The sequence below is a fragment of the Ischnura elegans genome, chromosome 10 (genome assembly GCF_921293095.1).
Source record: "Ischnura elegans chromosome 10, ioIscEleg1.1, whole genome shotgun sequence".
In the NCBI taxonomy this organism is placed as follows: Eukaryota; Metazoa; Arthropoda; class Insecta; order Odonata; family Coenagrionidae; genus Ischnura; species Ischnura elegans.
In genome coordinates this window covers 25,491,033-25,511,626 of record NC_060255.1, presented here as the reverse complement: position 1 = coordinate 25,511,626, position 20,594 = coordinate 25,491,033, and the positions used below count along the sequence as shown (strand labels likewise).

General features: G+C 37.7%; 1 long non-coding RNA gene across 1 annotated transcript; it reads left to right on the top strand.

The window, feature by feature from the left end:
- The first annotated feature begins 798 nt into the window (after positions 1–798).
- On the top strand, positions 799–2,367 carry LOC124167082. Its single transcript, XR_006866606.1, has 3 exons — positions 799–1,235; positions 1,373–1,523; positions 2,121–2,367. It is a non-coding gene; the product is annotated as an uncharacterized LOC124167082 (long non-coding RNA).
- Positions 2,368–20,594: the final 18,227 nt, after the last annotated feature.

The window sequence follows — 20,594 nt, the reverse complement described above, 5'->3', positions numbered from 1 at the left end:
CCGGGTAGATAAATTAGTTTGTTTTGAAATTCTATTCTACGTAAGTAGAACGCCGGAGCAGTTATTTTGAACGCGGGTGCCTCATTAAGAGATAGATTGTTTTATTATTTACATTAATTTATCTCACATGGATTATAAACACCATAGGTAAATAGTAGGCGTATTGCTTGATTGAGTCTGCTAAAATATACTATAGTACTATGGCATGATGGATAGTAGAGGTGGGGGAGGTATATAGTTTTATATCTGGACATAGTATAGCTTTCTTTTTGTGTCTCATAATGATTCTGGTAGTTTTTTAATGTTCTGATACAGGGGAAACATCAATTACAACAATAAATTCATAAATTTAGCAATCTGCGCTATTAAATCATATTCTGATGCTTGTAAGTCATAATTCAAACAATTGAACCCGTGTACTTCATGAATTTTTATAAAATCGAGTTGGTTGTAAACTGCCTCAAATTCAAGCGAAGAATCAACTCTCAATCGTACTTATATTAAATTAAACCTTTCTTAACCGGCAGAATACCTTAAATAATAATGTATTATCTCATTGGTAATCAAGCTGCTAGGTTGCGTAGCGGGCTCCATACCAGAGTCTGAGGTCCTCATGAAAAGTTAAAAAAATTCCTGGGTAAAAAGCCTAAAGATAACTAGAAAAATCCTTTCGTGAAACCCACGTCTAAGTATACCTAATTTACATGGGAATGGGGAAACATTATACTCAAATCATCAAGTTTCTACCTCCAATACGTGCGGAGTTGTTTTTTGAAGATTGACTGAATTAGGGCCGTATTTATAGTCGTTTCCATGGAAGACTTCCACAAGTCTTCCATCCGGATGGCTTCCAGACGACTTCTCGACATCGGTATTTATAAACCTCTTTTGGAAGACTTCCGACTGGGTGGCTTGTGGGTGTTATACGTGGCAACGTTGACAACGACAGGATAGAGATTTGTTTTTCGCCGTTCCATTGTTTCTAGCTTAACCGCTGGAAATGGCCAAACGAATGTTGTTTATTTTCGGAAATAGAAAAGAATAGTTCACTAGATGTGGGTGAAAACGGTTTGAGATCACAGGAAATTTGCAGGAAATATTATAAAGAAGCAGTATCGCGAGGAAAAATAAATCCGATTATAGTTTTGAGAAATAAATTCAACTGAATCAGCGAAGTCGCGAAGTTTCTTTTCATGATGAAAATCATTGCCGATAAAGGATAAATTGAAATAAAGGTAAGAGAAATGTGATTGATTGAGTTGAATAGATATGCAGCGAATATATTATTCTCCGTTAAACATAGCGGGAATATTTGTAGGTGTTATGTATTCGTCAATTTCGTTAGCATTTTACGGTATTGCTTTTATTACAGTGTCAACAAAAATTACCAACGTGGTTTCGCGTGCTGAAGAAAGCAACTGGCGAATAAACCCTGAGAGATAGTTGAGTAGTGAGGAATCGAAATGTCATTTGGAATCACGTTACTTGTTGATTTTATGTTCCAACGTGACAATCTATTACAGGTAACACAATGGTCAGCTGCTTGTTTTTTATTTATTATTTCTGTTAAGTAGTTCTTTCTTTGACATACGTTAATGTTAAGTGGTAGATTTAAATGCCAGTCATTATAACTTGTAATCCTTCAAAACTCACGAATATTCTCGAGTCAAATTCTTCGTTTTAGTTATATATTTCTCAAAAAAATATATGTCGATCAGGGCCCTTTCGCCTTTACTAGTGCCATTTCTATCGGACAGTCGATATAACTGGCCTTCCCTGTTCTGTATGAAATTTTTTCCTTGCGAATAAATGACATTAATGAGAGAAAAAAGTTCATGATATCATTAATAATAATCTGGAATGGAATGCCAATCATGAAGGTAAGGTAAATCAGCATTCTATCTACATCATGAATGTACTGAGCCTTCAGCTTGATGTTTAGTAATTGAAAAGGAAATGTATAAATGATAATGATGCAATTACCAAATTAAGCAAGAAATTAAATTTTTAAATAGTAAATGCAAGAGTAATGATAAAGCAATCGAAATATGCAATTTTGGTTTAGGATTAAGTGCTTGCTGCTTATTTTGTTAATATTCATCCATTTATGATATTTTCAGCCTGAAATGTTCAGGAAGAAAGGTCTAAATTAGGGAAGATAGAATACAAAATTACATGCTGATTATCTTAAATGAAGAAGAGAAACTTTTCACTGGATGAAATGACAACCCAGAATTCTCATGTGCAAAAACAAGTACATTGGAATCAGCAGCAAGAGAAATTCGAGAAGAGTGAGGAGATTGCTGAAGCACAAATTCATATTTCTGTTAGGAGAATTCTATACCTGATTTATTTTCATATATTGCATTTTTTCCAATAAATTATTATTTAAATATTTGTGGTTGCCTATTCCATCCATTCAGAGGATATCTAATGTGAAATGAGGACACCAAGTTTGGAAATCATTGGCATGATAATGGTGGTAAAATGTAAATATTTATGGGGGAGTGAAGTGGCTATTTTGCCTATATTATATTATCATATTCATGCAAATTATTATGTGGCCCATATTCATCCTAATACAATGAATGAGATCCTATGTCAGATAATTAAAATTTCATTCAAAAATAGACCCACGATGAACAAAGTATGTTTGCTTCTTTTAAAATTGAGGTGGCCCTTAGATAAATTGTATGATGTAACCTTATGGGCTGATGATACAGGTTAAGAGAGATTTGCCTTTGGTAATGTGGTTAATAAGTCAAATTTTGTAGGAAGTAGTGATGCAACCATTGATACTTATGAATCTTGACTAGTCCACAACCTAGGGTCTATTGACTCGAATCATTCAAAGTGACGTTCAGAGCTTAAAAAACTAGTTTTAAAAATTGAGTGCCTTAGTAGTAAGCTAATTGAATTAGAAGTACTAGCAGAGATGGAGAAACCTGAATTTATCGGTGTAAGTGAACATTGGATGAAAGAAATAGCCATAACAATACCAGGCTAGGTTATTGGTGATTCCTTTCGTTGGAAGGATCATCGTAATGGCATATTTATAGGTGTAAAATGTTCAGCAGTGTTTAGTAACATGTCACATTTAGTGAAAAACCTAAATTCTTAACTGTTCTTTGAATGTGCTGCTGTAAAGTACACTATTGCCCATAGTGATTACATTTTTTTTATCAGTATGCATTTTACCCTGCTTACTGCTTTAACAGCTTCTTGGAAAATTTAGATAATCTGTTGTACAATTTAACTAATCAAATGTCAAGGCCAACTGTTGTACTTGGTGACTTCAACTGTAATTTATTGAAGGATGGGTAGGATAAAAGACAGTTTTTGCAAATGTCACAGTCCTATCATATGAAACCATTTGTAAAAAATCCAACAAGAGTTACAGCTGACACAGAAACACGTCTGATCAATGTTTTTTCTGATTATAATGAAGTCAATATTATTACTAAAGTATTTCACCCAGTATTATCAGATCATTCGGCTATAGTATCTATTTTCCATGTGCATGAGGAGCATCATCAGGCAAAAACACTAAGAAAATGTAGGTTCTTCAATGAGCATAGTTCGAATTATTTTTGTGTCCTGTTGAATCAAGAAGATTGAAAGGCATGTATAGTAAAAGATCTTTAAATGATAGCTAAAACAAATATTTATATAGATTTAAGTATTACTTCGATTTAGCTTTTCCACTGCAGTCAGAGCAATCCAGGAGGGACAACACCAAAAATTGGGTTATTACTGAAATCTAAAAATTATATAGATAGGGTGCTAAAAATGTTGTGTATGCAAATTCAGTCCAGTAAAGATGATGGGTTGCAACATCAGTATTCTCTCCTTAAGAAATATTTTTAATATCTATTGAAAAAAAAAAACAAAAAGGTAATATGTAATGACCAAAGGTTTCGAAATACCTCACACTATTCTAAAGTAGCTGGGGGATCTCAATACCACCACCGTCATACTGCCTGACCAAGTCACTGATAATCAAGAGAAAACTACAACAAACCCAGTTGTGCTATCCAATGCATTTAATTGCATGTTCTTGCACCTTTACAAGGCAGCCCATTCCACCCAAATAAGAGCTACTCAGGTAAACTATAAGATATGTTGCCCCATGTACTTCAACTATGCTTAGAGAGTGAACTGTGCTCCTATTTTACCAGGATAGGCAAGAAAAACTTTGCTGAACTAGATGGAATAATGGGAAATACAATTAAAGAATGTGGGTCCCTCATAATTAAGACCTTTACTATCAGTCCCTGGAGGAAGGTATGTATCCAGATTCCTTGAAGAAATCCAAGGTTGTCCCAGTATGCAAGAATAAAGGTGACAGAAATAACCTGCAAAACCGCAGTACATTTCTATACCACCACAATTTGGCAAATTATTTGAGTGTATATTCTGCAAAAGGCTCATTGACCAACTTTATAGACAAAACATATTATCACTTCACCAATGCGGTTTTCAGCATGGAAAATCAACAGGGTTGGCTTTAATTAATGCCATTGACAATGTTATACAGGAGATGAATAGTGAAAATAAGGTAATGGGAGTATTTTTTTGATTTATGCAGAGCCTTCGATGCTGTGGTTCATGTCATATTACTTAATAATGTGAATCAATAAGTAATATGGGAGTTCAATTAAATTGGCTTAAAACATATCTCCATGAAAGAAAACAGAGTAGCCTTCTGGAAAATGGGACTGTCTATTTCTTATCTATGTTAGAGGATAAAAAAGTTTTACCATAGGGGTCTGTGTTGGGTCCTTTGCTTTTTTTAAATGTTTATCAATGATTTACCCAATAAAATTGCAACTTCCAACATAAAGTTTATTATGTATGCAGATACTGTAACCATGTCATAAAAAAGTAAAATTGTTAGCATGATAATTGATGCCTGTAAAAATATAATGCATGCAAACATGGTGTGATGACAATGAACTAAAGTTAAATGATGATCAAACCAAGGTGACATTGTTTTCTGTTAAGCACAGCCTCAAGGAGAATGATCTGCTGTGGTGCAAAAATAATAATTTGAATAATGTGGAATGTATAAAACTTCTTGAAATTTATTAATTAGTAATTCAAAGTGGGATGCACATAGAGCACACTTGTGTTAAAAAGTGAAACCAATATTTTACCAAATTTCAATACTAAAGCACATTGCAAGCCAGAACGTTCTGAAAACCCTATGATATTGCTTATTCTACTCTGGGATGTCATATGGTATCGTGATATGAGGATCTTCCTCACTACTTACCGATTTGTTCATCATATAAAAGAAGTTTGTGGGAAGTATGTGCAGATGAAAGCATAGGCGGATCCAGGGAGGGGGCAAGGGGGCACGTGCCCCCCCCCCCCAGACACTCAAAAATATGCAAGATTTTTAATACGGTCCCATTATCATTGCGTTCGTTTTGTATTACGAGGTATCCTTGTGCCCCACCCAGAACAAAATCCTGGATACGGCCTTGCTTGTGCCCCTCCCAGAAAAAAAACCTGGATCCGCCCCTGGATGAAAGTATTGGGCTTATTGTTGCCCTTTCTTCAAAAGCCTTGAAATACTTACTGCAACTTGTATAAAAAGCATATTGCCAATTTTATTATGAACAATAGCTTCTATTCATATGAAACCGGGAGATGTAATTCTTGTCAAATTATCAAACTTTACTCTGCAATCTATAAGGCCTGAGTTCATGAGTATGAAATTGTACAACAAATCACCTGCATCCATTAAAAATATGAGTAGTGTTAACCTTTTTAAAAAGACAGTTTCAGTTTATTTACTAGAGAAGTGTTTTTGTCGGGCAAAAGAATATCTATACAGTGTATTGTAACATTTCCTTCATAAATATATTTTCTTTTGACAGGCCCTATACACTTGATATCATGTATCATGATGTATTATGTCCTCTGGGAAACTAATAATAATAATTATTATTATTAATGAAATACTACGGCATAATTCGTCATGTATGATGAGTTTGTTAAGGAGTTTCCATTTATTCTGCCAGTCAGTCAGTCTGTAGTCTTGTCTTATTGCCTCTTAAATAACATGTATAAACTGTAACTAAAATTTTCTGAAACTGCACATAATAAAATATATTAATTTCAAGCTGAAATACACTGATAGGATTGGCAATTCATTAATAACACGGTGGGAAGTATTTTTAAAATTGTAAACCTCAAACGAAACATATTTGCCACAGCTAGCAAGTATATTAATCAATTTCATAAAACCCATAAAAATCAAGTACTTACTAAGGAAATTAAATTAGTTGACGTTTACCGTTTGACGCCGGTGATGTTTTGGAAACTATCACTTTTGGCCACGTTTATATTCAAATTGACAGAACAAACGTAAATAGTAGACATTAGAAACAAGAAAACACTTTCGCCATGTATTTTAGCACCATTTATTATTAAATCTGTCAATAATTCATAACAGATAACACTCGCGATGTCGAGTAGTTCTTGCTATGCATTAATGCACCAAAGTCATGATACGTAGCACTATTTCAAACACGATTCCACCGAAATTTTCTGTTGAAAACTAGTACCGTTACATAAACTTGTGATCACAACTCGTACGAAGAAATTCGGAAGGATTATAAGCATCAAGAAGGAAATAAACTTGCAATCCTGCGTAAAGACACGTCATTCCCTATACACAACTAAAAAATTCTTCCGTCGACACTGCATCGTCCTGAAGAGCATCAAAAGAGTGTAAACGGAGGTTTCTGGAATTGTTTGGCGACCGATTTCATGAACGGGAATATATCTGCATCCTAAAGATAGAAACAGAATAATTTTTAAACCGTGAAAAAACTACAATTAACATTTAAGCTATATCGCAGGAATACTTAAGCATATGATATCATATGAATCATAATAATAGCTAACAAGGTATAAATAAGTATACATAACTTCAAGAGAGTACTACAGAAGCAACTGAGCCTAAAAAACATTACACAATAACACAGAGATTCTTCTTCATCTCGAACTAATCTAGTTCCTGCTTCCACCACTTCGCGATTATGTCGCAGGGCAAGCTTGAATCCTCACCCAGCTTGTTGTGACAATGGGTGTATTCCAGAAGGTTACTATGCGTCTATAAATACCGATTTCGTACTTGGAAGACATGTGGAAGCGTTCTATCGATAGAAGGCTCCCAGAAGCGGACTATAAATACGGCCCTTAGTCACTCCATTGGGATATTTTCATGCTTTAGATATTGTTGGTATTTGTCAATCTGGAAAAGGCTAGTCTGTATCTCGAGGGCGTGCGAAATATTCGTTGAAAGGCTTAACTGGTAGTTAATTAGTCCAGACGGTTTGGCGCCTTTGCGACCGCCTTATCCTGTCGCTTCTGCAACTTGTGAGAAGAGTTTCGAATGGGATTTGATATGGTTGAATGAGAAAATGTCCCGATTGTAGGAAGATAACAGACTTTTGTCTTGCAGACTTTAATAGGAGATTTGTAGCAGCATAGCTATAAAATATATCTATGATGTGCATTGCATGCAGCTTTAAATTACGCTTGAAAAAGATTTTACGTTAAGTGTATGCGAAGATGAACAGTAGGTACTGGAGCGACAGCCGCCCAAACATTCTGCTGTTTATGTTCAAAATAAGTCCTGTGTTTCTGGTACTCCTCGCTCTTCTTCTTCCTCATTTATTCTTTATTCCATTTATTAATTGTTTTTTCCTGTAACTGTTATAGATTGGTAACTGTAAGGTTAAGTTGACAGAGTGTTGTGTGAAAACCAGTGTAATGGTCTTGTGAGTTCCGTTGTTAATAAATGGAGTTTAATACAGTAGTAAATTCTTTAATACTTGTGTGTATACTTTCAAAGTTTAAAGTGTTTCAAGCAGATAAAACATGGCGCAGTCGGTAGGATACGAACCTACCTTGCGATTATATATTTACGTATAATATCCGGATACATGTAGCCAATGGCCTGTAACGTTTAATGAAATCTGCCCAAACGAACACCTGTATGTAATTAGCGCCCACTTCCATAAGCGGCCACTTTGCTTGGGAACAAAATGTGTTTCCCGTATGAGTAATCTAGCGGCCATATTTTTGCTAATCAACGGCCAATCCCTAAGCGACCTCTCCCGGCCTTAGTATCCTCAAAATACTCTTGGATGCAGTTTGTAAATTGGTTTCTTCCAATCTAAAAGCTCTACGTAAACAATCTCCCCTGCGAGGCCTGCAACCAGTGTTCACTCTTCATTCATACCCCTGGAAATGGCATCTATGAATAACATTAAACTTATAAACCTCTAGCCTGAATAAAGTGCCAATAGTAGGTAAAATAATTAATGAAAGGCTCATTATAACATGACTCATTCCTAAAATCTTTCATATCTCTCCTCCTTAAGCGGTCACTTTTTCGTCAACCTCTTGACTGGCCGCGTTAGACAGGTTTTACTTTTCTTATTTTCAAGATGATCGCGTATGCTCCAAGCGAAACTGTAATTTTTCGGATGGAAACGGCGAAGTTAGGTTAGGAAACCAGGGCCATCTCGATGGCCTACGTCCACTTTAAATAGAGCAACTAAGAAATTACTTGGAAAATTAACAAATAAAATGGGCGATTTGAAATTACATTCTGGACAAATCCGAGAAAAACATCCCCGGGATTTTACGCGGTTGTGACATAAAGATCATGAGAGGCGTCTTTGGAGGATAAACCTTGCCTCTATCTCTCTCGAGGATGGATTACGGAGACTCGTCAAGGAGATAAAATGTTTCAGATGGAGGCAGTTGGAGAGAGAGAGAGTACATTCGTACTTAATTTATATATAATCATTTAACTGGTGAAATAACATTTCAAGGATATATAGTAGTATCTACACGTGCGCGTTAAATTCTCCGTGAATGAAGTGGCTGTGTCAATTGTGACGGGAAAACCTTCACCTGGTATTTCTTGCGCTTAAGTACGAATCCATTTTTCCAACTGCTCACCTGTCTAACTGTAGCAATAGGAAAAATTTTAAAATTCCGAAAAATAGCGAGTTTTGGTCACAGATATTTTGAAATCTATCTTTTCTTATTCATTGGTTGTGTTTCGGTCTTACATAACTACGACCGCTTCAAGCCGAGAAAAGTTTCCCGTTCCTTTGAACAACGATACAATTCGTTAAAATTCACCAAAATAATTCTATGGGTGGAAAGGAAAGAAAGATAAGTTACGATAAAAAATCTTCCTCACGCAGCCATTATTTAGCAATTTTAAGATAAAAGAAGAGGAAAGTTGCTGCCCACTTAGTAACGAGTTGATGACGCCATTAGGACCGATTTACACGGGGCTTGTCATTCCGCAATCTGACGAAGGTATGTACGAAGGCGCTATCAATATTGCGTCGTGTAAAGCTGTGAATTTCTAGAGCATATGCGAGAATTCGTGGATCCATAGTGATAAAGTAGCCCCTGCTCTAATTCCAAGCTCGCATTCTCGCAATTTCAACATATTTTTTCGGTGCTAACCTGCGAAATGACGTACCCAATGTAAAACGGCTTTTAGAGTTTGGGCTCATTTCATCGTTCAGGGAGAACCGCTCTCTTGGTAAGGGTATGGGACTGCGGCACACCGAGGAGGAGATTGTGACCCGGTTGGCAGGAGTGCGTGACGTCATCAACTTTTATGTTGAAGATTTAAGGCCGTCAATTATTCGCCGTGAGTAGTCGAGATGAAGGTATCGAGGCTAGAAATGGAAAATATGGGCCTCTTTATTATTCTAACTCTATCACAATCAACAGTTTAAACCATTTGGCGAACGAGCCCATTTTTGTGGCCGTATAATATGTTGGATAAGGACTAGGCTTTGATGGGGGAAGCGGCGGGGACTGAGGAGGGCGGGGTACGGATCAAATTGAATAGCACACCACTCTGGTACAATAACACTTGAACATTTTCTGTATATTAGGTTTATTACTGTATATTTTCTGTATATTAGGAAGTAAAACTGCTAGAAATCGTTAATTATGTTAATAAACTGTTAATTTGAATGAATTAGATATGACAATCCAAAATAAAAAAAATAATACCCGTATTATAAACAGGAGGGATTACTGTAATACGAATACTTTTTTTATTTTAGGGTTCCGGGGGAGGATGGTTGTATCGCAATCATCCCCCAATAGTAACGCCACTATGCTGGTTAACCACATTTAGTTGACAGTACGGGCCTTATGGATAACAGTGTTGCCAAGCTTCCGCTCCGCCGGCAGGCATCCTAACAGCGTATGCAACCACACATAATAGAGCGCCAAAATGGTTAAGTTCAAAAAGGAGTTCGGGATCGCACGAAAGACGGCGTAAATTAAGGAAGTTTTGAGCGTAAATTACAATACCTTTGCTGCAATATAAAAGGAAAAGTCTTTTGTTATTTTATGTATGTACTTATTCAATGCACAAGCTGAATAATGAATAATCTGCAATGTAAAAAATAACAATAAATTGAAGGATAATAAAAATTATCGCCACTCCTGAATGAGACAAAATTTCTATTCCTTCCATATTATGCAATATTTGATGGCTCTGGCTAGTATTACATGAAAGGCGAAGTTGTATCAGACATCATCAATCTTTAATTTTTCAAAATTTTCCCGTACTTGGTTTATTGTAAATTAAAGATCTCTTTTCAAGCTGACATCTTCAAAGCTAATTTCCTTAATGTTCCCTATCCTCCACCTTGTGGTAGCCAAGGATTCCAATTTCCATGAGTAATATGAGGCATTATCTATCACTATAATTGATCCTTCGGGTAAGTTTGCAAGAAGTGAGTGCTCAAACCATCTCTCGTAACACTCGCCATCCACTTCGTCATGCTCATCCATTGAGTTCTTTTTGTACAGAAACACATGCGATGCTCCTTTTATGAACCCATTTTCCGTTCCTGCGTGTATAATTGCAAATCGCCCTCCTCGGGAAGTGGGGGCCAAGCCCAGTATTTAGTCCAGCAAGGAAAGCTTGACGCGGATTTTCTAATTGTTTGTTTCGCAAACTAATGTTCACTATCTGTCCAACATTAATCCAACTTTCGCCTGTGAATACATTCGTCCTGTGTTCGCGACGATATTTTTTTGGCTGCCTTAAATAGTAAATTGTGCCACCAACAAATAATATCATCCCTTTCGATAAGGATGATTCTTTTCCCTCTGCGTTCGTACACGAAGCCTATGTCCAAAAGAAGACGATATGGTGTTGTCCTTATGTAATCTGGGAGAATACTATTCATATTTACCGAGTTTAAGATGGATTTTAAAGTCGGAGGAATATTTTTCACGAAGGATTCATGTACCTTCCTTCTAATTCCCGATCTCACAAAATCGTCGAAAATCACTGCTCTCGAATTTTTGTAAGGCTGTCTTAGGTTTTTGAATGAGTTACCAATGGTCCACGGGAGCTTTCCTTTCTCACTCTGTAAATAGTGGACTCCTAGCACCTAGTAGCCTTCGAAGGCCTCACTAATGCTGAGAGATTTCCTCAAGTACGAGAAGACTTTGAGCACCGTCTTTCGCGGCTTATGAGCTTCTCACCTTTTCTCCTCTTCTTTGTATCGGACATGGTGATTGGGTGCGTTACGGAAGAGATAAGTGTAAAACACTCTTCACAGCTCTCAAATTCAGCAGACCACACAACACTTGTTCACTTCAAAAAATGCAATGACAAACTGAACGCCTTCGTAAATTCTTCCCATGGCTCCTTCGGCTAGGGTCGATTCTGGTGCAGGTTTTATGGCACCCTATGAAAGGAACTCAGAAAAAACCCAAGCCCCCTTTTGTGAAAGGCGTGCACTGGATGGTGTAGTGTTTCGCACAGATTATGAGATATTCTCTTTCTTGGTTTCCGCGATGGGACCGAAACACCCAAGGCGAAAGCGTCTTATTTTCAAGCCGCTTGCTTACTTTCGTGTATCAATGTATTCAGATAAAAACACTGCTGTTACGACGTATGAGTATTCTCTGTTTAGGATATCAAACGAATAGATAAATACATTTCATAGTATGCATTGACAAAAAACTCCTTTTCCGCCCGAGAATTTTCCCTCAGCGCGAAAGAAAAAGCAAGAAGCCCGGCCCAGCGGCGCCGTAATATTTTTTCTTAAGATCAAAACCTTGTAACTCGCTTCAGAATTGATGTAAGTCAATGATTTTTTCACCAAAAATAAATTTGTAGTTTTATTCACATTTAATACGCAGCATATAGGGACATACGACGTAAGAAACGTAAGTTAGTAAGCAACTACTTTTTACCTTGCAAAAATCAAAATTTTCTTGTCCTAAAGGAAGTTACGTCGTCATAACAACATTTTAACTCAATATTTGTACAATTGGTGAAGATCTTGAAAGAGAAAATAGTGTGAAGAATTTTGTGCAGAAGATTCAATCCAATACAGAAAACGGTCAGGCAGAAATTGCGAGAAGAAGATAAAGTAAAAAAATACACGTTTCTGACGGAAATTTAAGGAAATGTTTTTTATAGCTTTTGTTATAATTTTTATCGGAAAACTATTGGCACCAATGAATGCAACATCTCTTTCTACATTAGAATGCAATTTTTAATCAGTGCATAACGCAACATTAATTTTCGTGCTGTTATTGACAACACCGCGCCTTATGGAGATTAACATGGGAAACGATTCTCCATAAGAGCCCATACTGTCAACTAAATGTGGAACGCTCTATAGCTAGTTAGACTGCTGCATAAAATCAACTTTATTTTTCTGGAGAAACTTTGATGGATCTTTTTAAATATCAGTAAAAGTATATTTGTAGGTATTGGACAATTTAGCAGCGATTGAATCGAATGAAATTTTCGCACTTGAACATCGAACTTTATTCATTATAAAAGCGCAAAGAGGACAACGAGAAACTCTCTTTGAGTCGGCAAATAAATGGCTATAATTTGAGAATAGTTCGTGACATCCAATGTATTACAGATTTTTGTGTTCTTGATTACCCAAGAGGTGAACATATCTTGAAAGATCCGAATTATCTGCGCCGATCGTGGGTTTGTGATTTGAAGTAGGCGGACGACAACTGCCAGTAAAAGAATAGACTCCCTAGTTCGCGATTTGTCGTCCAAACGAAGTAATCAATTTCAATGCAACAAAAATCATCAGGGCCGTTTATTTCTATGCTGAATCATACACTTAAAAACAAATCTTCTGCTCCTTAGAATTTCTTGAACTTATGTCTTTCAAAAAGGACTCGTTTTAAGCACTTTTGCGTTCTTTACAGAGCAAAATACCTTATGTTATGAGAAAAAATGGCATTTGCGCTAACTAGCTACAAAAGTAAGTCATCAAGGGAATCCTAATTAAACGTTCCAACCGATGGACAGTGCTGAAATTGAATTGCCCTCTACATTTACTCCATTCTTACTCGTGTTACCGTCTCTGACACTTCATGAATGTGAAGATAGTAAGTCAAGGTTACAAGTCCCAATTAACTGACCTAATTTTGAGTGCATGTAATTCGGAGAAGTCCATTCCTATTAAAGCGACCTCTAGATCTGCAGCCCTTCATTTTTCTCTTACGAAGAGTAAAGCTCTGAGGGGGAAGTAAAAAAAAACTTTAGTATACAGAGATACAACTCTCGAAATCTCTCGATAATATATCGAAAACTACGGCCCATTTGACGCTTGAGCGAAAACACTTGCCTCTTAAAATTTTGTTTTCTATCACAATGCAAAGTTTGAACTCAATCTGGTGGTGATACTTTGGTACCTTCCCTCGTTAGCTCACTTATCATGAAGTCTCCTTGCATCATCAACTTCATTTAGTAGAATTATCTTCCACCAGCGTTTCTGTTTTTGTCTCACCTCTAGTATTATTGGAAAGAACTCTTTTCTTGTGAAAATGTAGACAATTTCATTCCTCAATCCGCCGGTATATTCTTCGTTAATAAGGGAAAATAAGTTTTAAATAAAAAATAAGTTAAATACTCCTTGACCTATATTTTGCCCAGCCCTAGGTACCGTGATACTCACGCGTGATCTCCAAGTGGAATAGAATTAGTGCATAAAACCAAAACCATGTGAAAATTACAAAATCAAGTCTATTAACTACTATAATAGTTCAGACTTAAAAAATATTGAATTTTCATGAATAAGTATAACTCGGAATGTTTTTACATATAAATTTATTATTTTGTTTCCTTATAGCTAGTGGAATTTCAGGTTATTATGGGAAATATAGACAACATATTTTATATTCATCTGAACATTTTCTTTGTGACTATTCGTAGTAGCGGTAGTACCTACTTGTCGTAGAAGTAGTAGCAGTGGCGCCGACTCCATGGGGCTTGAGGGGGCCCGAGCCCCCTCAAAAATTCGTTATGGGTGAGAGGAAAAAATGTGTCAGGCTTGCCGATTTTCTCCGGAGTGTCCATATATCGATATTCGAATTATTAGGGCTCTAATGTTTATCATATGACTCTTCTAAAATGCTTACAAAACTTAAAACTCACTACTTATAAAATTTCCCGGGGCATGATCCCCGGTTTGTGCCCCCCCAATATTTTTTATAAGTCGGCGTCCCTGAGTAGTAGTACCTATTGTTTGTTTGGGCGCGTCGACAGCCGAGGTCATTAGCACCACGCTTTCTAATAATATATATTTAGAGATGAAGAATCACTATTATATCATTTTTAATAAGTTTTGCAGGCTATCAATTTTTATATTACATTATATTCGAAGGTCCAGTGTTTTTTTGAGAAAGATAAAACGCGAGTAGGGTGACCGGGATTGTCACTAAAAGTACATACCATCCCTCCAGTGATTCCCATACTGTAGCCTCCATGGCGATACTCGCCACGCTCCCTCTACTCGTATAAGAGACAAGATTTATAAGCACTCTTTGAATTCACGCGAATAGCCTCTAATCTTGCCAATGCTTATTCTTTTGTTAATTTTCTTCGTCCTAGGTTCATTAATTGCTATCATTAATTGCTGTAGGCCCCTCATACTTTTAATCGGGGATGGCAATAGAAACTAAACGAAAGCCAAGACCAGTAAAACTTCAATAGTTTCGTTCCCGAGAGCGAAATGTAGATACGAAACGAAATGGATTTAAGCCCAAGGAGCTAAACTCAGGGTTAAAACTAAATCGGAGTCAAAACTACTTCGGGTCGAAACTTAAAAAAAAAAAAAAATCTGGGACGAAAAGAAACGAAGATAATGTTTTTCATCGGAGGGACCACGTGCAGCACATTCGAACGGTTTGGTTTCGACCCACACACCGAGTACGAAGTATAGTTGAATGAAGTAGAGGTTCGGCCTACCGACATTAGATGCATAAGGCACTTATACCTATATTTACCACTAAAAGGAGAGCGGTGAACACAAACTGGCCATTCGATTTTTAAGCTCGATGTTTTAACCTCTCTACACGCATGTCAAACATAATGGGTCGAAACTATTCCCTCCTATCCCCCTCTGCCCCATTCATGAACAGGAAGGAGCTTGTGGGAGGTTCGATATGTAAGAATTTAAAGAAAAGGTTAGTGAATAGTCTGATGGTGCAGAGACGTGGACACTTAGGAAGGAGGGCGAGAGAAGACTCGAGGCATTCCAGATGTGCGTGTGGCGAAGAATGGAGAAGGTGAAGTGGACGGGGAGGAGGAGGAACGACGAAGTGCTGGACACGGTGGGTGGGCAGAGGCAGCTTTCAGATGAGATACGGAGGAGACAGAAGGTATGGATAGAGCTATGGATACTTAGCGGGGATGGGATGTTGAAAACAGTTTTAGAAGGAAGAATGTTAGGTAAACGAGGGAGGGGAAGGAAAAGAATAGGATTTTTTAGGTAGAATGAAAGGTAGTAGGTCTTATTGTGCATTGAAGAGGGAAGTGCATGATGTAAGGGGAGGCTCCCGGAATTCTTTTTAAGCTCTCCATGGAAACCTACATCAATCGGTAGACTAAATTCCTTATGCAGCCTTCCGCGGGTCGATGAGTATGAAGATACGTCTCTTTCGGGTAATACACCGCGTGGACCCACGCGGTGTATTACCCGAAAGAGACGTATCTTCAATCGGTAGAATACTTTAATACTAACCCAACTTCTGGGATCGAAACTTAACTATGAGCAGCGGGGTTTCGATTAATTTTGTCTCATTCCCGGGAGTAAAATTTCGTTCCGGGTCGAAATTTAAGTCCTTGGTGATTTTAATTTTGCGCGGGAAGGAAACTAAACCTAGGCCTCGTATTTTCGTTTCCCTCCGTGTCGATACGAAACATTTTCATTTCGTTTCACTTGCCATCCCTGCTTTTAATTTATTATTAACTAGCAAGCCACCAGGCTTTGCTCGGAAAGGATAGTATCCAGAAAATTGGGAAACTTGCTACTCGGAATTCATAGTCACATAGCAGGATTTTTATATTTTCTATGTGAGCGTGTCAATAAGTGTGCCTACCTGGCAGGATGTTCAGCCGCAGAAATGATATGGCGTGACGTAACAAACGGTAATGATAAAACTACGCAAAGGACGCATCAGACATAACCGAAAGTAGAACTACGGGCTTTGGTAGCCTATGTGCATACTTTGGTCGCAATCCTTTAAGTCGAATGGAAACGCATAGCGGACAGACAAACAGACATCCTCTCTTAAATATATACATAGACTACTGTATAATAAGCGATTTAAACGTGATGATGAGTGCTGCAAAGTTCAAATTATTCAATTTTTTCCCGAAATGCAATCTTCCAGCCTTGATTCCTGACTGCTGCAATCATTTTTGGAATGTAGAGACTCCATCCACATTTGTTCTCCTGGTACGTCAGCGAACACGCGCCACGCAAAAGCTTTGAGTTTCCTATTGCCAAGCCGTGTTTACGTGGGTCCTCGCATCCGACGGCTATAGGTAGGTACGGATTCACTGTGACATTCGATGAGATTGTGTCACCTTGTTTTCTCAGACTGAAATAATCTGTTTCCTCGAAGGCCAAAAATTACTCGAGATAAATTTCGCAATGTAGTCTTCAACACCTTCGATCACTATCACAAAAGATAAGGAGAGTTTGTATTGAGATCGGGATGAGTTGGGTGTTAATATCTATAGACTGATTGTAGCCGTCGTGGTATATTTCTTCATATCGATGGTTCAAGAAAGCATATTACGTTGTCCTTGTATTGGATATCAATGTGGCAACTTCGGCAGTATATTTCCAATGATAAAATTATCATCCTTTATCTACAAAATTATTTAATCCGTCGGACAAAAGAGCCTGTTTCTCAGTTTGACAACAAATGGATAAATACGGCCGAAAAACGCGGTGCGGCACTTCGCAATTAAGGAATACTTAAAATATTGCTAAATAATTGGAGTGTGGTCGGTACAGTTATTGTTTTTTTGAGGAAAAATTCGTTATGGGTGTGAGGACAAAATGTGTCAGGCTTGTCGATTTTCCCTGGAGTGTCCATATATCGAGATTCGTGTTATCAGGGTTCTAATGTTGATCATATGACTCTTCTAAAATGCTTAAAAAACTTAGAACTCACTACTAATAAACTTTCCCGGGGTAAGATCCCCGGTTTGGGCTCTCCAATATTTTTTGTAAGTTGGCATCCCTGAAGCAGTACCTACTCAGCAGAGCAGGCACGTGGCCAGAAGTATTTACTGGTGTTTGGATGGCATACGGGCTGTCTATACTAATATGTTGTGCCAATTCGCACTCATGGGAAAATACATTTCATTGAATCAGCTATTATTTCGTTTGCATTATATTGAAGGTTACATCCATTGTTGGCTGTCGGCAGACTATTAAAGGTGACTATATAAAAAATGGAGTGTCAGAGAGTAATGGAGTGTTCCTGGGCTATTGGTCTCCTAAGAAAATGTATGGCGGGTAGTCACCCCAAGGAAAACATTTAGGAGGATGAAAACTACAAAGTTCCCAACCCCCCACCCCCCCACTCCCATAGCTACGTGCCTGCTCAAATAGTAATTCGTAAGCTTAACTATTCGTAAAATTTGTGGGTTAGAAAGCTCAATTCTTAATAGTACGATTTTAATTACGACCCTTTAATGTTTCGCTTCAATATCGATACAAATTTTAATGGGTACATACATTAATCATGAAGCTTAAAGGGCGTTTGCCACGGGGAATGTCATTGCGTAATCTGATGTTTGTACGAAGGCGCACCAAAATTGCTTCTTGTAAAGCGTCGAATTGCTAGAACACATGCTATAAAGGCCGTTTTACACGGGGCACGTTATTGCAAAATCTAACGTGTGTACGAAGGCGGAGTCAAAATTGCGTCGTGTAAAGCGGTGAATAGGGAACTTGCATATATTTCAGATATAATCAATAGCCCCAAAATTATATAAAAATATATGTTTGCATACCTCAGTGAAAGTTTTTTTTATTATTTTATGACGTGGTTTGCGATATTTAATGCATCAAAGTTCACGAGAATTTTCAAATGCTAGTGAGAAGCGAAAACGCCCGATAATTGGCTGGTAGAAAAATGACGTCATAGTTCAGTACGAGGAGGCACGGCGGCACGGCCATAGTACTTGAATTGAATACATGCGACGGCGTGGTTATGATTCATTTATTGAAGTGCAGACGTATCGGAGTTGTTCATTGTGACTTCAGGGCTATTATTTGATCTATTTCTCCTCCATTGAAAGCGATAGATTGCGTAAAGATGAAGGAATATGGTTATTCTTAGGCTGATCCTAGCAGGCTTCCTGTTACTGATTCCATCATGATAACAGGGTTTTTTGTGAAACTGTAGACTTCGTCGGCGCGGCAAGTCGATGCCGAGAAATGGAAAGGTAGCTGATGTGCATCTGAAATGTTTTATAGTTCATAACAAAGTGAGACTTGCGTATAATATTGGCGAAAGCGTATACTCATATGAAATGTGTATTCTTTTGGCAGTCCGGTAGAGTCTTATGGTGAACTTATTTCCACCTCGAAGCTGTCGATGATACTTTCAACTTAAAAATACCTTGCCTGGAGGGCGACAGGAAGCTCTGAGGAAGCCAGACTATTAATGTTTCAATTTAGTAGCGATAATATAGACGAACTTCCAACAACTGGGGAAAGAGCAACATAGAACTGCACATTCTTTGGGCAACTTTGGGTTTGACTTTCCCTCAAACACCCCATTTCCCCTGTGGTGCACATCAGTCCTATCTTTATACGATGGCCTGACAACCTTTAAATGGATCCTTGGTTTATCCTGACAACCAACTAAATGGAAATTGCTGATCCACACGTCTTCCTCTATTTCCACAGTTTCCAAATCAAGGGCCGCGGAACATTCCTCTTGTGACTCAACTTTTTCTGAAAAGCAAGCCGGCGAGGAATAAAATCAAAGAATGCTGCGATTCATTTTTTGTGACCACCTCTGGATTCCATTCTTTTTCCATCTACAACTTCCATTATCTTTCGGGGTAAACTATGGGACAAGACAATGTTTAAATATTTTCATTAATTTATTGAATAATTATGTTGCAAAGTTCATGAAGTTGACAAAACGGCTAATTTTTCGGTGCGCGGAGTCATTCATTGCACTGGCCGTGTCTACATTTTTCAATTTTTTTGTAGTAAAATAAATCAGAATTTAGGATAAAATTTCCTTTAAAATGACGTATAGTTCATTATTATAGCATGCAGTGATGCCAGGATATAAATTTGCAAAGTACAGCGGCACATCATTTTGACGCCGACAGTAGAAGAAAACGCTGTCTTCTTGGCTGGCACTCGAATGCATGAGGATCAACGTTGCTCTATATTTTCATATTTCCTCCCTTGATTTTAAACATCATGGGATTTTCTATGCCCTTCCGCAACTGAAATTGAACAAGTTCCATAAATAATAATTTGAGTCCATCGTAACCATCGAGAAACACATTTCTCGATTTTTGTTGAGAAGTTGAGTTTTTATTCTACGGCGGCCGAATTATCGAAAAATCTCAGTTTCAAGTTATTCAGTCGATGAAATATGGAAATATTATTTATATTAAAGTTATCTTCGCACACATAGCACACGGGTTTATCATTCCGTTTATTATACTCTTATTTTTCCGTAGCGCTCATCCCGACAGACGGCATGCATCGAGGCTTTTCTTCTAATTTCCTCCGTGGGAATGCAGACGAAAATTTTTTCTGGGGTGTTATTACACAGAGGAACAATGCACCACTTGTAATTTTTCCTTATTTCACCCATGTTCTCCTTTAAACGCAACGTGGCTCTTCCAAACCTGCAGTTACTGGGCTTGAATCTTGGACTCCTACTGAACTATGACGTCACGGCCAAAGATTAGTGGGGGCGGTATTTTTTAGCCCGCGAAACTCGGGAGACTTTTGGGAGTCATTTTCTAGTGTATAAACTGAATTTTAAGCGGAAAAAAGTATATTGCGGTAATAAGTATTTACTGTAGTATATCAGCATACTGTTTATAAAAAGTATGCAATTTCCCTATTGCTAGAACACATGCGAGAATGCGTGGACGTGAGATGGCAAAATAGCACCTGTTCTAATTTGGTCCATGCATTCGCGCAATTACAGTGGCGCAGCGAGGGGGGGTTTTGTGGGATAAAACTCCC